This window comes from Rattus norvegicus, chromosome 14 (genome assembly GCF_021556685.1).
Source record: "Rattus norvegicus strain SHRSP/BbbUtx chromosome 14, alternate assembly SHRSP_T2T, whole genome shotgun sequence".
In the NCBI taxonomy this organism is placed as follows: Eukaryota; Metazoa; Chordata; class Mammalia; order Rodentia; family Muridae; genus Rattus; species Rattus norvegicus.
The window spans coordinates 100,980,337-100,995,000 of record NC_141547.1 but is presented as its reverse complement, the minus strand read 5'-3'; the positions used below and the strand labels follow the sequence as shown (position 1 = coordinate 100,995,000).

Here is a 14,664-nt window from a genome sequence, read left to right as displayed (position 1 = left end):
TTTTGGGATTTGTGGAGGGTCTCACTTCCTGGCTTGGGATTTATGGAGGGTCCCCCTTCTTGGCCTGTGGAGTTCTTTGGAAGGTCTTATATCCTGGCTTGTCAACAGCTACATTCTTCCTATGCATATTGATGGGGCATGGTCATAAAGATAGATCTCTTTTTCTCTCTTTTCCTCTTAATAATGGCACCAAACCCACCATGAGAATCCTACCCATGTGTCCCTAAGTAAACCCAATTGCCTCTAAAAGTCCCCCTCTTTGTATGGCATCACATGAGGATTAGGGAGGGCTTCCATAGGAAGGTGGTGGCATATTATGTGTAGCTTTGCTCCACCTGCCTTGGCTCTGGGGAATGGGGACTACGTTACCATCCCCTATCCTGCTTCCCTTGAGCCCTCAGATAAGACACAGTCACACCATTGTTCAATTTCAACTTGCTTTCTTCGCACAATTTCTGGTTGCTGCTATCTCTTGCCAGCTACTGTCACCCTTATCTATACTCTTAGCTCCATGCCTTCCACCTGCCGTAAACCTCAGTGGCTAGTCTCATCTAGTCCCTGCCAAACATCCCTATCGCCTCCCTGTAGCAGTGGCCATACGCCTCAGCTCCTCCCAAGACCTCACATGGCTGCTGCATTCTCTCTCCAAAGCATGGCAAATACTCTGTTCTCCTCCCTTGCATCTCTATGCCTGCCTTTTTCCAGGGACCTGGAAGTCCTGCCTGTCCCTTCCACCCAGCAATTAGCCCGTGGCTTTCTTTACTGACAGATCAAGAACCAATTGGGGTACAGGACCTTAACATCAGAACTGCCCCCTACACCTCACCTTTTCTATCCAATAAAAAATTAAAAATTCTTCTCCCAGACATAAATTGAACAAAACCGTAACAATCGTGTACATTACACAGTATGATATAGAAATGACATCCAGTTCATCATATTTGTCATTAGGTAAAGTATTCTACTACAATTCCTAACTGAGAGTTATGATTCTATCCCTAGATTATGTTTAGATTATAGCCTGTAATGCCATGTCTTCCACTCTATAACCTTTCTCTCAATGTTAAACAACTTGAGTTTGATTATGAGACTAAAACTAATCTTCAACCTTGTCAGAATCCATGAACGACTTAAACACTAGCTGGGTATATAGGAAGCACCAAACACAGCTTCTCATACGTAGACAGTTGTAGAGACAGCTGACTACCTGGACAGCCCCCTAATTCCTCAAAATGTTAGAGCATCAGTCTTCAGCCTTCTGGTCCAAGATCATCTGACAGACCCCTGCAAAGCAGAATTACTAAGGACTTCTCGCCCTGACTTGGCAGAGCCAAGAGTTGACTATTCTGCATAATGTGCCCTTTTCCTGGACAGTATTTTGTCTACAGATGAAATGGGTGACTTCTCAGCGACTGCCTCACCACGATGAGCAACCTCACCTGGAGGTGAAGATGTTCAATATCTTTTTTGAACTAAGAAGCAAACTGTTAAACATTCACTACTCTTAGCTATTTCTAATTAAAATATATCAAAAAATGCCCATTTATAATGAAATAAGACTAACATAACCATGAGTTTGCTATCTGGCCCTTAACCTGTATTGCTTAATCATCTAAAAACAGTTGGTAATAGCAGTTATTAGGAGGACTGGGTCTAAGCTTTGTATTCTTAAATGACTTGTATAGGCACAATACCTAAGACCAACAATATTAATCCCAAATTTTGTATAGTATAAGAAATTCATACCAATGGAAACCTTATATCCATATCAAAATAAATTCTGCACCAATATAAGAAATTATAACTTCAACTTTGTATTAATTATAAAGATTTCTACCAATTAAGATTATGGATGCACAAACCATCCCACCTCTTTCCTCCCTGTTCAAAATTATGACCATTCCCAAATTATCCCTTAAAATGACAACTTTTCTATATTTTGTAAAATAACCATTACCAGACCCCCAATCCCAGGGAATTGAGCTGATGACTCTCCATAACTTCTTCCAGCTGAACGGGGTGACCAAAAGTTCTTTAAAGGGGAAGGAAAAGGTAGGGAAACTAGAAAATTTGGTTAGACTTTAAGAAAGCTAACTTTAGCACAAAGCATGTAGCTTACTGACCTGTGAGGGAAGGGGCTGCTCTGTGATACAGTCCCTCATATAGCCAGACATTTTCTAATTCTGTTAGGTTGGAAATGCGCTCAGCTAAAAGCAAACAAGCAAACAGATCTTATAGTCACAAATGGCCATGAAGCAGCTGAGGCCTAACAAGGCCTAAAAGGGAAGACGTTGGGCGTGGTTTCCTGAAACGCTTTCAACGTCAAGAAGATTAATTCCTCACAGCTGGCATGTGAGTTCTTCTAACACTTCGCTTGCGCTTAGAATGCAGAATCAATGCTTGGGAACATAGCAGCCGTCTTGTGGAATGGGGCTGAGGACAGCACAGCCGGAGGAGTCTGAGTCCCTGCTATCCTCTGCAGCCCTCCCCTGGAGGCCTCTACGACTTCTGTGATGCAGGGGAGACACGGCGGACCAGCCTTCTATATTTGGGTTTCTATTACCATGCAGACCACTTCAGGCTGACCTGAGGAAGGGACATTAATGTTTCTTACTATGGGGCCCCCGCAAGACGGCTCATCGTTTACGAGTGCTTGCCGTACGAGCTTGAAACAACAAGAGTTTGATCCCAAGATGGAAAGAGAGAACCAGGTTCTGAAATTTGACCTCTCACCTCCAAACATTCTCTATGGCACTTGTGCACACACACACACACACACACACACACTCACACACACGACTTCTTACCATTTTTTTTTTCTTCTGAAATGTAACCTCCTTGTGGTTGTACCTCACCTCTCACCTCTTTCTCAGTTCTAAGGATAAGCCTAAGGCCTTGAGCATGCCAGGGAGTGCTGTACCACTGAGCTACCTCACCCCTGAGCTACCTCACCCCTCCAGGGTACTGTGTGCCTTTCGCAGCTATCTTCTCGGTGGTATATGTTTAAAGTTCTTAACACTTATTATTAATAATATGTATTTTCCATTACATGATCTTTCACAATTTGCTTGAATAGTCTTAGCCTTTATTCAGTAGACAGGGCAACACCCTCTACACTCCTAGAAGAGAACCTATTATTATTCAGGGCTAAATATAGAAAAAAAAGTCTGTTGTTTATTTTAGGATGATTTGCGTGTTAGTGCTGAAAATGTACTACAAGAAATGAATAAGCAATTGGGACAATGGAAAAAGATGTCAAAACGTGAAAATTAAAATACCAAATCAGGAAATGATTAACAAAATAACAAATATAGTAAAAATTGTTCTGGTAAAAACATATGCCCCCAGTTTAGACAAACATACACCTCATCAGATGAACATATACCCCAGTTAAGAATAAACATATACCCCAGTTCAGATGAACATACACCCCCAGTTCAGATGAACATACACCCAAGTTCAGAGTAAACATACACCCCAGTTCAGAATAAACATACACCCCCAGTTCAGATGAACATACACCCCCAGTTCAGATGAACATACACCCCAGTTCAGAGTAAACATACACCCCAGTTCAGAATGAACATACACCCCCAGTTCAGATGAATATACACCCCCAGTTCAGATGAACATATACCCCAGTTCAGAGTAAACATATACCCCAGTTCAGAGTAAACATACACCCCAGTTCAGAATAAACATATACCCCCAGTTCAGATGAACATACACCCCCAGTTCTGGGTGAACATGCACCCTCAGTTCAGAATGAAACTCGAAATCTGTTACAAGTTAGCCAGGAGCTTTACTTAGGATCTTTTCTCTCCTGTAAAGGACAAACCCAGAATATCAGAATTCTATCCCATGCTAGTCATGCAGAGAACTCGGGGACATGTCCCAGACCGAGTAGATGGCTCAGCAGGTAAAGGTACGAGCTATCCAGGATGCAAACGTGACAACTCAGTTTGACCATGGACACCCACACAAAGAAGGAGAGAACTGACTCCCACATTGTTCCCTGACAAGACACGAACCACAGCAACCCTATCAAACAAGTGAATAATATGATCACACAAACAGAACCTTAAGAGTTCCTGAATTCACAAAGGAAATGATGAATCTGGGCTTCGCTTTATGATAACAGGGACCAGAGAAGGAGCACCAGGAGGAAATTGGCTCTTGTGGATCATGTTGCAGCTTGGAGACCAGGTACCAAGAGACTCCTTATATGTCCTACTTATTTTAAAACATGTCTTACATTTTCCACAACACTATTCTTTTTTAAAGAGAGCTTTCAAATAAAACTTCAAGTGGGGTTTTCTGTGAAGGATCCAAAAACATTAGGCCAACTTCTCACATTGTCATAACCAGTGAGAGCTGAGAGGCAGGCCTGACTGGGTGTTCACAGGCTGTAACCTGGCTTACCCTTGACCCTGGCCACAGCCTGTGTGTACCTGCTGCAGCCCTCCTGACAGCTTGTCCTGCTTCTCACATCCTCCATCACCCAGCTGGCCATGGTTTTCAAGCAGGGCCGGGCAAACAGAGATGTCTGCTCTTCATTTCTTATGGGTGATGCTTTTCTTCTAGACCCTTTTCTGTACTGTAGATCCTTTTTGGTTCAAGTCCAGAATTTTGAAACTCTAGAGCTAGAAAGAACGACATCTCCCCAGTCCTGTTTCTGCCACTGTAGAGATTCCCAGATCAGGACACAACGACACCATCATGTACATGTATGTGTGGCCTAATAAGTAAGAGTAAGAGTTTGTTGACAAGAGCAGGCTTCTTACAATGTCTACACCACTAAAGGAACAGATTCTCCTCTTTCCATTAGTCACTAACTGCACATAAATCTTCAGTGAGGGGTGGAGCCCATGGCCCCTCCCTTCATGACAGAGTGTTGACCAGCCCAATCGTGTACAGGTAATCAATCACAGCTTCTGTGAGTCCAAAAAAGCCACATCCATGTCACCCCTGGAAGTCCATGTCCACACTACTCTCTGACTCCCTCTGGCTCTGGCCTTTCTTCCATAACATTCCCTAAGCCTTCTCTGAGGTGAGCTTGATGCTCCACATGGTTGGGCATTCAATCGATCATTTACTCTTGGTACATTGACCAGTTATGAGTTTCTGAAGTCATCTGTGATCATCGCCAAAAGGGGCTTCATGGGCTAAGGTTGATGACACTAACATAGGGGCATAAACACAGCTATTTAAAATGTGGTCTGATGGGCACTGTGGTGGTTTGAATATGCTTGGCCCAGGGGGTGACACTATTACGAGATGTGGCCTTGTTGAAGGAAGTGTTTCATTGTGGGGGTGGGCCTTGAGCCCTCCTCCTAGCCATGTGGGAACCAGTCTTCTCCTGGCTTCCTTTGGGTGAAGATGCAGAGCTCTCAGCTCCTCCATGGCATGCCTGGATGCTGCCATGCTCCTGCCATGATAATGGACGGACCCTCTGAACTTGTAAGCCAGCTCCAATGAAATGATGTCCTTTATAAGAGTTGTGCCTTCTGCCTGGGCAGATCCCAACTTGACTGCTCCTCTGAGGACACCACAGTCTCAAGGCTCCCAGGAGGTCTGATGCATGCAGAGCAACTGGTAAGGGACCTTCCCTAACAGTCACACCTGCTGGGAATCACAAGGAGCCCAGAGGTCTCAGGACCCATCACCCTTCAAACCCCCTGGTCCTCAAATTCTACTCCCCTTCCAGCCAGTGCCCTCTGCTAGGGCCGAGCACCAGCTTATCTGCTCCTCTGGAGACACCATAGACCCAAGGTCTCTAGAGGTCTGCTGCATGCAGGGCAACTGTTCTGCTGTACACAGGGCAACAGACCCCACAGTCTGAAGACCTCCCAGGAGATCTGCTGTAGGCAGGGTGACAAATCAGCAGCTTGTGTGCCCCTCTGAAGACTCCACAATGTGAAGGCTTCACAGGAAGTCTGCTATAGCCAGGGTCACAGGCCTACCAGGAGACTGGCAGCAGGTACACAAGAGGCAGGCACTGGACAGAGACACCCAGACCAGCTAACACTAGGGATAACCAGATGTCAAGAGGCAAGTGCAAGACCGTAAGCAACAGAAGCCAATATACATGGGCATCATCAGAACTCAGGTCTCCCACCAGAGCAAGCCCTGGATACACCAACACACCTGAAAATCAGGAAGCTGACCTAAAATCCTATCTCATGAAGATAGTAGAGTCCCTTAAAGAGGAAATAAATAACTCACCGAAAGAAATACAGGAAAACAGGTAGAAGCCCTTAAAGAGGAAACAAATAAATCCCTTAAAGAAATACAGGAAAACACAAACAGGTAAAGGAATTCAACAAAGTGGTCCAAGACCTAAAAGTGTAAGGGGAAACAGTAAAGAAAACACAGAAAGGCAAACCTGGAAATGGAAAACTTAGGAAAATGTCAGGAATTATAGATATAAACATTACCAAAATAATACAAGAGATAGAAGAGAGAATCTCAGGTGTAGAAGATACCATAGAAGAGATTGACACAACTGTCAAAGTTCAAAACATAAAAAACTTCTAAATCAAAACATCCAGGAAATGCAGGACACAATGAAAAGATCAAATCTAAGAATAATTGGAATAGAGGAGAATGAAGATTCCCAGCTCAAAGGACACAAAAACATCTTCAACAAAATCATAGGAGAAAACTTGCTCAACCTAAAGACAGAGATGGCCATAAAGGTACAAGAAGCCTTTAGAACACCAAACAAATGGGACCAGAAAAGAAAATTCTCTTATCATATAATAATCAAAACAGTAAATGCACAAAACAAAGAATATTAAAAGCTGCAAAAGGCCAAGTAACATATAAAGGCAGACCTTTCCGAATTACACCAGGCTTCTCAACACTAAAAGCCAGAAGAGTCTGGTCAGATGTTATGCAGACACAAAGACACAAAGAAAACACAAATGCCAGCCCAGGCTACTATACCCTGCCAAACTCTTAATTATCATAGATAGAGAAACCAAAATATTCCATGACAAAAACAAATTTAAACAATATCTATCTACCAATCCAGCCCTACAGAGGACTCTAGAAGGAAAACTCCAACACAAGGAAGGTACCTACACCAAAGGAAAAAAACCCAAAATATTAATCATCTCACGACAAAGCCAAAAGGAGAGAATAATATGCACATAATACCACCTATAACAACAAGCATTACAGGCACTAACAGTCATCTGTCTTTAATATTATCAATATCAATGGACTCAATTCCCCTATAAAAAGGCATAAGCTAACAGACTGGATATGCAAATAGGATCCAGCATTTTGCTGCATTAAAGAAACACACCTCAATAACAAAGACAGACAGTATCTCAGAGTGAAAGAATGGGAAAAGGTCTTCCAAGCAAATGGTCCCAAGAAACAAGCTGGACTAGCCATCCTAATATCCAATAAAATAGACTTTCAACCAAACGTTGTTAAGATGGAAAAGAGCACGTCATATTCATCAAAAGGAAAATCCAGCAAGAGAAAGTCTCAACTCTGAACATCTGTGACCTAATGCAAGGGCACCCACATTCATAAAAATTTAGTAAAATTCATATTTTACTAAAGCTCAAAACACACATTGAACCCCACACAATAATAGTGGGAGACTTCGACACCCCACTCTCACCAATGGACAGATCATTGAAACAGAAACTAAACAGAGACACAGTGAAACTAATAGAGGTTATGAACCAAATGGATTTAACAGACATCTACAGAATATTTCACCCTAAAACAAAAAATACACCTTCTTCTCAGCACCTCATGGTACTTTCTTCAAAATTGTCCATATAATTGGTCACAAAACATGCCTCAACTGATACAAGAAGATTAAAATAATCCCATGCATCCTATCAGATCACCACCATGCACTATGGCTGGTTTTCGGTAACAACAGAAATAACAGAAAGCCCCCATATTCATGGAGACTGAACAACTCTCTACTCCATGATAACTTGGTCAGGGGAGAAATAAAAGAAGAAATTAAAGACTTCCTGGGATTCAATCAATATGAAGACATAGCATACCCAAACTTATGGGACACAACAAAAGCAGTGCTAAGGGGAAAATTCAAAGCTCTTGTAAAGAAATTGGAGAGTTCCTACACTAGCAATTTTTTTTTTTTTTTGGTTCTTTTTTTCGGAGCTGGGGACCGAACTCAGGGCCTTGCGCTTCCTAGGTAAGCGCTCTACCACTGAGCTAAATCCCCAGCCCCCTACACTAGCAATTTAAGAGCACACCTAAGAGCTCTAGAACAAAAGAGAGCAAACACACCCAAGAGGAATAGACGGCTAGAAATAGTCAAACTCAGAGCTGAAATCAACCAAATAGAAACAAAGAGAAAGATACAAAGAATCAACATAACCAAAAGTGTTTTTTTAAATCAACAAGAGAGATAAACCCCTAGCCACACTCACTAAAGGCTGCAGAGACAGTATCAACAAAATCAGAAATGAAAAGGGAGACATAACAAGGGAAACTGAGGAAATTAAAAAAATCATCAGATCCTACTATAAAAACCTATATTCAACAAAACTGGAAAATCTAGATGAAATGGATGATTTTCTAGACAGATACCAGGCAACAAAGTTAAACCAGGACCAGATAAACCATCTAAACAGTCCCATAACTGTTGATGAAATAGAAATAGTTATCAAAAACCTCCCAACCGATAGAAGCCCAGGACCAGAAGGCTTTAGTGCAGAATTCTACCAGACCATCAAAGAAGAGCTAATACCAACATTCCTCAAACTATTCCATGCCATAGAAACAGAAGGAGCACTACCTAATTCTTTCATGAAGCCACAATTACTCTGATACCTAAACCACACAAAGACCCAACAAAAAAAAGAGAACTTCAGCCCAATTTCACTTATGAATATCGACATAAAAATGCTCAATAAAATTATTGCAAACTGAATCTAAGAACTCATCAAAATCATCATCCAACATGACCAAGTAGACTTCATCCCAGGGATACAAGGTTGGTTCAATATACAAAAAAACATTAATGTAATTCACTACATAAACAAACTAAAAAAAAAATCACATGATCATCTCATTAGATGCCGAAAAAGCATTTGACAAAATGCAACACAGCTTGCATATTAAAAGTATTGGAGAGATCAGGAATTCAAGGCCCATAACTAAACATAAGAAAAGCAATTTACTGCAAACCAACAGCCAATATCAAATTAAATGGAGAGAAACTTGAAGCAATCCCACTAAAATCAGGGACAAGACAAGAATGCCCACTCTCCCCATATCTATTCAATATAGTACTTGAAGTTCTAGCTCGAACATTCAGACAACAAAAGGAGATCAACGGGAAACAAATTGGCAAAGAAGAATTAAAGGTATCACTCTGCAGATGATATGATAGTATATATAAATGACCCCAAAAATTCTACCAGAGAACTTCTCCACCTGGTAAACAACTTCAGCAATGTGGCTGGATATAAAATTAACTCAAATAAATCAGTAGCTTTCCTTTATACAAATGATAGTCTGAGAAAGAAATTAGAAAAACAACACCCTTCACAATAGTCATTAATAATACAACATATCTTGGGGTAACTCAAACCAAACAAGTGAAAGATCTGTATGAGAAGAACTTCAGGTCTCTCAGGAAAGAAATCAAAGAAGACCTCAGAAAATCATCCCCCATGCTCATGGATTGGTAGAATTAACATAGTAAAAGTGGCCATCTTACCAAAAATAATCTACAGATTCAACACATTCTCCATCAAAATCCCGACCCAGTTCTTCAAAGATATGGAAGGAGCAATTCTCAAGTTCATCTGGGAAAACAATAAACCCAGAATAGCAAAAACAATTCTTAACAAGGAAAGAACTTCTGGGAGAATCACTATCGCTGACTTCAAGCTCTACTACAGAGCAATCATGATAAAAATCGCATGGTGTTGGTACAGAGACAGACAGGTTGATCAATGGAATAGAATTGAAGACCCAGAAATAAAACTACACACTTATGGACACTTGCTCTTTGACAGAGAAGCCAAAAGTATACAATGGAAAAAATAAAAGCATCTTCAATAAATGGTGCTGGTCTAACTGGCAGTCTGAATGTAGAAAAATGAAAATAGATCAATATTTATCACCTTGCACAAAGCTCAAGTCCAAATGGATCAAGGACCTCCACATAAAGCCAGATACACTGAATCTAATAGAAGAGAAAGTGGGAAAGAGCCTGGAACTCATTGGCACAGGGGGAAATTTCCTAAACAGAACTCTAATGGCTCACACTCTAAGATTGAGAATTGATAAATGGGACCTCATGAAACTGGAAAGCTTCTGTAGGGCAAAGGACATAGTCAGTAGGACAAACTGACATCCTACAGACTGGGAAAAAACTGCCCTAACCCCACATCTGATTGAGGGCTAATATCCAAAATATACAAAGAACTCAAGCTAACCACACAAAAAACCCAAACAACCCAATTTAAAAATGGAGTACAGAACTGAACAGAGAATTCACAACAGAGGAATCTGGAATGGCTGAGAAGAACTTAAAGAAATGTTCAAAGTCCTTAGCGATAAGGGAAATGAAAATTAAAATGCCCCTGAGATTCCACCTCACACCAATTAGAATGGCTAAGATTGGGGCTGGAGAGATGGCTCAGTGGTTAAGAGCACTGACTGGTCTTCCAGAGGTCCTGAGTTCAAATCCCAGCAACACACATGGTGGCTCACAACTCTCTTGTGGTATGTCTGAAGATAGCTACAGTGTACTTATATAGAATAAATCTTAGAAAAAGAAAAGAAGAATGGTGCTTGGTGTTCTACTCAGGCACTGGCTCAGTCAGAATGGCTAAGATCAAAAACCCAGGTGACAGCACATGATGTCAAGGATGTGGAGAAAGAGGAACACGCTTCCGTTGCTGGTGGGATTGCAAAATGGTACAATTACTCTGGAAATCAATCTAGAAGTTCCTCAGAAAATTGGAAATAGACCTACCTGAAGACTCAGCTATACCACTCTTGGGAATATACCCAAAAGATGTCCCACCTTGCCACAGGGGCACATGTTCCACTATGCTCATAGTGGCCTTATTTGTGATAGCCAGGAGTTGGAAACAACCCAGATGTCCCACAAAGGAAGAATGGATACAGAAAATGTAGTTCATTTGCACAATGGAATACTACTTAGGTATTAAGAATGAGGACATCATGAGTTTTGCAGGCAAATGGATAGAACTAGAAAACATCATCCTGAGTGAGGTAACTCAGACCCAAAAGGATATGCCTGGTGTGTACTAACTGGTATTAGTTCTAGGTGGATGTACAGAATACCCAGGATACAACCCACAGAACTCAAGGCTAAGAAGCGGAAGGGCCCAAGTGAGGATGCCTCGATCCCATTGGGAGGGAGAAGAAAGCAGTCGGGGAGTTGGGGGTGGGGGTACACAGGCAGAGGGAGGGAAAGTGCTGGGTGGGAGAGGGGACAGGGATGGGGGGTAACATGATCAGGTATTGGGGACTGAAGCCCTGAGGGTTAGCAGAAAGAATGGAAACAGGCAACCTTAGGAGGTAGGAGGTGGGGGGACTCCTTGGAATGTACCAGAGACCTGGGAGGTAAGAGACTCTCAGGACGCAAAGGGAGTAGTGTTCTACAGTGGGGAGGGGGAACTCGTAGTAGAGGGATGGGGTTGCCATCCCACAGTCAAAAACTCTGACCCAGAATTGTTCCTGTCTGAAGGAACTGCAGAGATAAAATGGAGAAGAGCACGAGAGAGAGAGGAGGTCCAGTGACAGGCCCAAATTAGGATCCATCTCAAGGGGAGGCCACAGTCCCCGACATTGTTACTGATGTTATGGTGTGCTTACAGACAGGAGCCCAGCATGGCCGTACTTGGAAAGGCCCAACAAGCAGCTGGAGGAGCCAGATGCAAATGCTTACACCCAACCAATGATCCGAAGCTGGGGACCTCTGTGGTTAAATTACGGAAAAGTTGGAAGAAGCTGAGGTGGAGGGTGGCTCCATTGGAAGACCCCAGTCTCAACTGACCTGGATCCTCGAGATCTCTCAGATACTGGGCCACCAACCAGGCAGCATACATCAGCTGGTAGGAGGACCCAGACACAGATACAGCAGAGGACTGCCTTGCCTGGCCTTAGCGAGAGAAGATGGACCGAGAGAACGGTCCAGATACTTGAGGCCCCAGAGAATCGGGAGGCCCGGGGGAGGCGGGGTAAGGATGAGGGGGTAGGGACATCCTCTTGGATGTGGGGGTGGTGTAGGGGAGGAGGTGTGGGATGGAGAGCAGTTGAGGGGCAGACTGGGAGGAGGGATGAAGTCTGGACTGTAAAAAGAGATTAAAGATTTAAAAAAAAAGTTGTCTTGTTTATGGTGTCTGTTCACAGCAGTAAAACCCTAACTAAGACAGGCATATCCTTTTGACAGCACCACAGCAGTGGCTTCTTCAATAGGGTCTGTGACCACCCCAGCCACAGGTGACCGACCGCGTGTGCAATACCAACCAGCTAGGCAAGACGAGCGCACTGGCACCATAGTGGTTGTGTGTTGTGGGGTAACTTCTCCCTGATTGGACGAGGGGTAACTAACTTCTCCCTGATTAGATGTGGGGTTACTAACTTCTTCCTGATTGGATGTGGGGGCAATTTCTCCCTGATTGGATGAGGGGTAACTAACTTCTTTCTGATTGGATGTGAGGTAACTTCTTCCTGGATTTGAAGCCTACTTCGCCATAGAGAATTCATTTCTGACAATGCAAACCTAGGAAGAATGGAGGGAACTTGGGAGCAACTTGATTAAGATGTGGGTATAGCTATAGTCCTGGGGCACTGGCCAGTGCTTAAAGGCTGACCGCAAACACTGGCACAGGTGGAGATCAGATCCTTTCTGGGAACCAATGGTCTTGACTCATTTCACCCAGCTGCACTTGGGCTGTTCCTGAGACGTGGCCAGGCTCAGAAAGATGGCGACTGGGGAGTCTGTGATGCAGTCACTGTAATGTGAATGGCAACCTCTAGAAACGTATTAATATGAGTGTCAGTGGATAAAATGCTATATGCAAATGATGACAGGCACTCTTCTGCATACGCGATGTTAGAGCAATTGAAGAGCACGACCTGTACTGGGGAACGCTAAGAGCCAGTAAGAAGGGTCCAGCAAAGGACCCTCATGTACCTATTTAAACCTGTGCTCCATATTGCTCACATTAAGCTTAGATGCCAATAGCAAAACAGGGTGGTAAGACACAAAAGCCATAGGAATGACTTCTGTGGAAGGAAGGGGAATATGAGATCAGCCTTGAGTGGAGGGAGAGAGCTCGTTAGTCCTGCTAATTCAAATAAGGCCAGTATGCCTTGGATAAAGCTCCAGCCAGGGCCTGATCAGAGAAACAGTCACTCTGGGAGAAGCCATGGGGGTACTGGGTTTGGGAAAAGCAGCCTTGGGCAGCTCCAGGGGAAGCCTGTGCCTCAATCCTGTAACCCAGTTCTGTCTGAATTGTTGGTCTCATTCTGGGGCCTCTCTGTGCCTTGGCCTGCTTTAATCACAGATGCCTGGCTTCCTTGAAGCCCTGTCCAGTGTTCTTGGAGAAACTGATGGGTGACAAGATTTTCCCACAGAGATTGTCACTGCCGGATGCTTTGGACCTGTCATTAACTTAAACGACCTCTAGCAGGGTCAAGGGACCTGGGGACAAATACATTGATAATTGCCTCAGCGTCAAAGCCATTAAGACAGCATGTGACACTTTCATACCCTTCCCATCCCACCTCAGTCATGTGACACTATCATGCCACGCCTATCCTGCTGATTTTTCTCGTTGAAGGATAGAAGGGGGACATTTAGGCTTATAAGTCTCTCCTCCTCCTCTTCCTCCTCCTCCTCCTGCTCCTCCTCCTCTTCTTCCTCCTCCTCCTTCTTCTTCGATTTATTTATCTATTTTTATGTATGTGAGTGAGTACACATTCTCTCGGTTTCTTCAGATACACCAGAAGAGGGCACTGGATCCCAGTACAGATGATTGTGAGCTGGGAATTGAACCCAGGACCTCCGGAAGAGCAGTCAGTGCTCTTAACCACTGAGCCATCTCTCCAGCCTTCTTAGTCCATCCTTCCACCTTCCACCCCCATATGCCAACATGTTGCTCTCAGTGCTGAGCTCATGCCAAGTACTGTGCTGGGCACTGCAGCCACCTGCCCTTGAGGGTGTTCTCCTGAGGAGCAAGGCACACGAGAGTAGAGGGTGAGAACATCTCAGAGACGCAGAGATGAATGACATCAAATGGAAAACATCGGAAGTGCTTCTTGGGCTGAAGGGTGCAGGGCTGGGTCTGGAAGACTCTCAGAGGCAACAGGACAGGAACAACAGGTATGGTCTCACTGCAAGAAGAGCAGATTCAAGCTGGGGTGAGAAGTCAGTCTGTCACACATCTGTATTTGGGATCAACAGGGGCCTGGGGGAAGAATGTCCTAACCTGTCATTAACAGAGAGGAAAAGCTGGGGCCACCATTTACAGCTGAACATTTCCTGACTGGCCTGGTTTCAGTGTGGAAACCTCATGTCCCAGTGTTGATGTGGAGACGGGACAACGGGACAGACCCTCCTCTTTATTTGTATTTATTTTTCTGGCAGTGTCTCCTGTTCCGGATGGCCTTGAA

At 43.6% G+C, this 14,664-nt stretch overlaps 1 long non-coding RNA gene across 4 annotated transcripts in view; it reads left to right on the top strand.

Annotated features, from left to right (window-relative positions):
• The window catches only part of LOC148001482 (uncharacterized), a 43,730-nt gene extending 31,371 nt beyond the window's left edge, over positions 1–12,359 (top strand). For 2 of the 4 annotated variants that reach the window (XR_015637630.1, XR_015637628.1), the window contains exons 4-5: positions 4,142–4,206; positions 11,862–12,359. This is a non-coding gene — a long non-coding RNA (uncharacterized LOC148001482). Of the gene's footprint in view, positions 1–4,141; positions 4,207–5,519; positions 5,596–11,861 lie in introns of all 4 variants that reach the window. The other 2 variants (XR_015637629.1, XR_015637631.1) reach the window with 2 other exon arrangements.
• Positions 12,360–14,664: the final 2,305 nt, after the last annotated feature.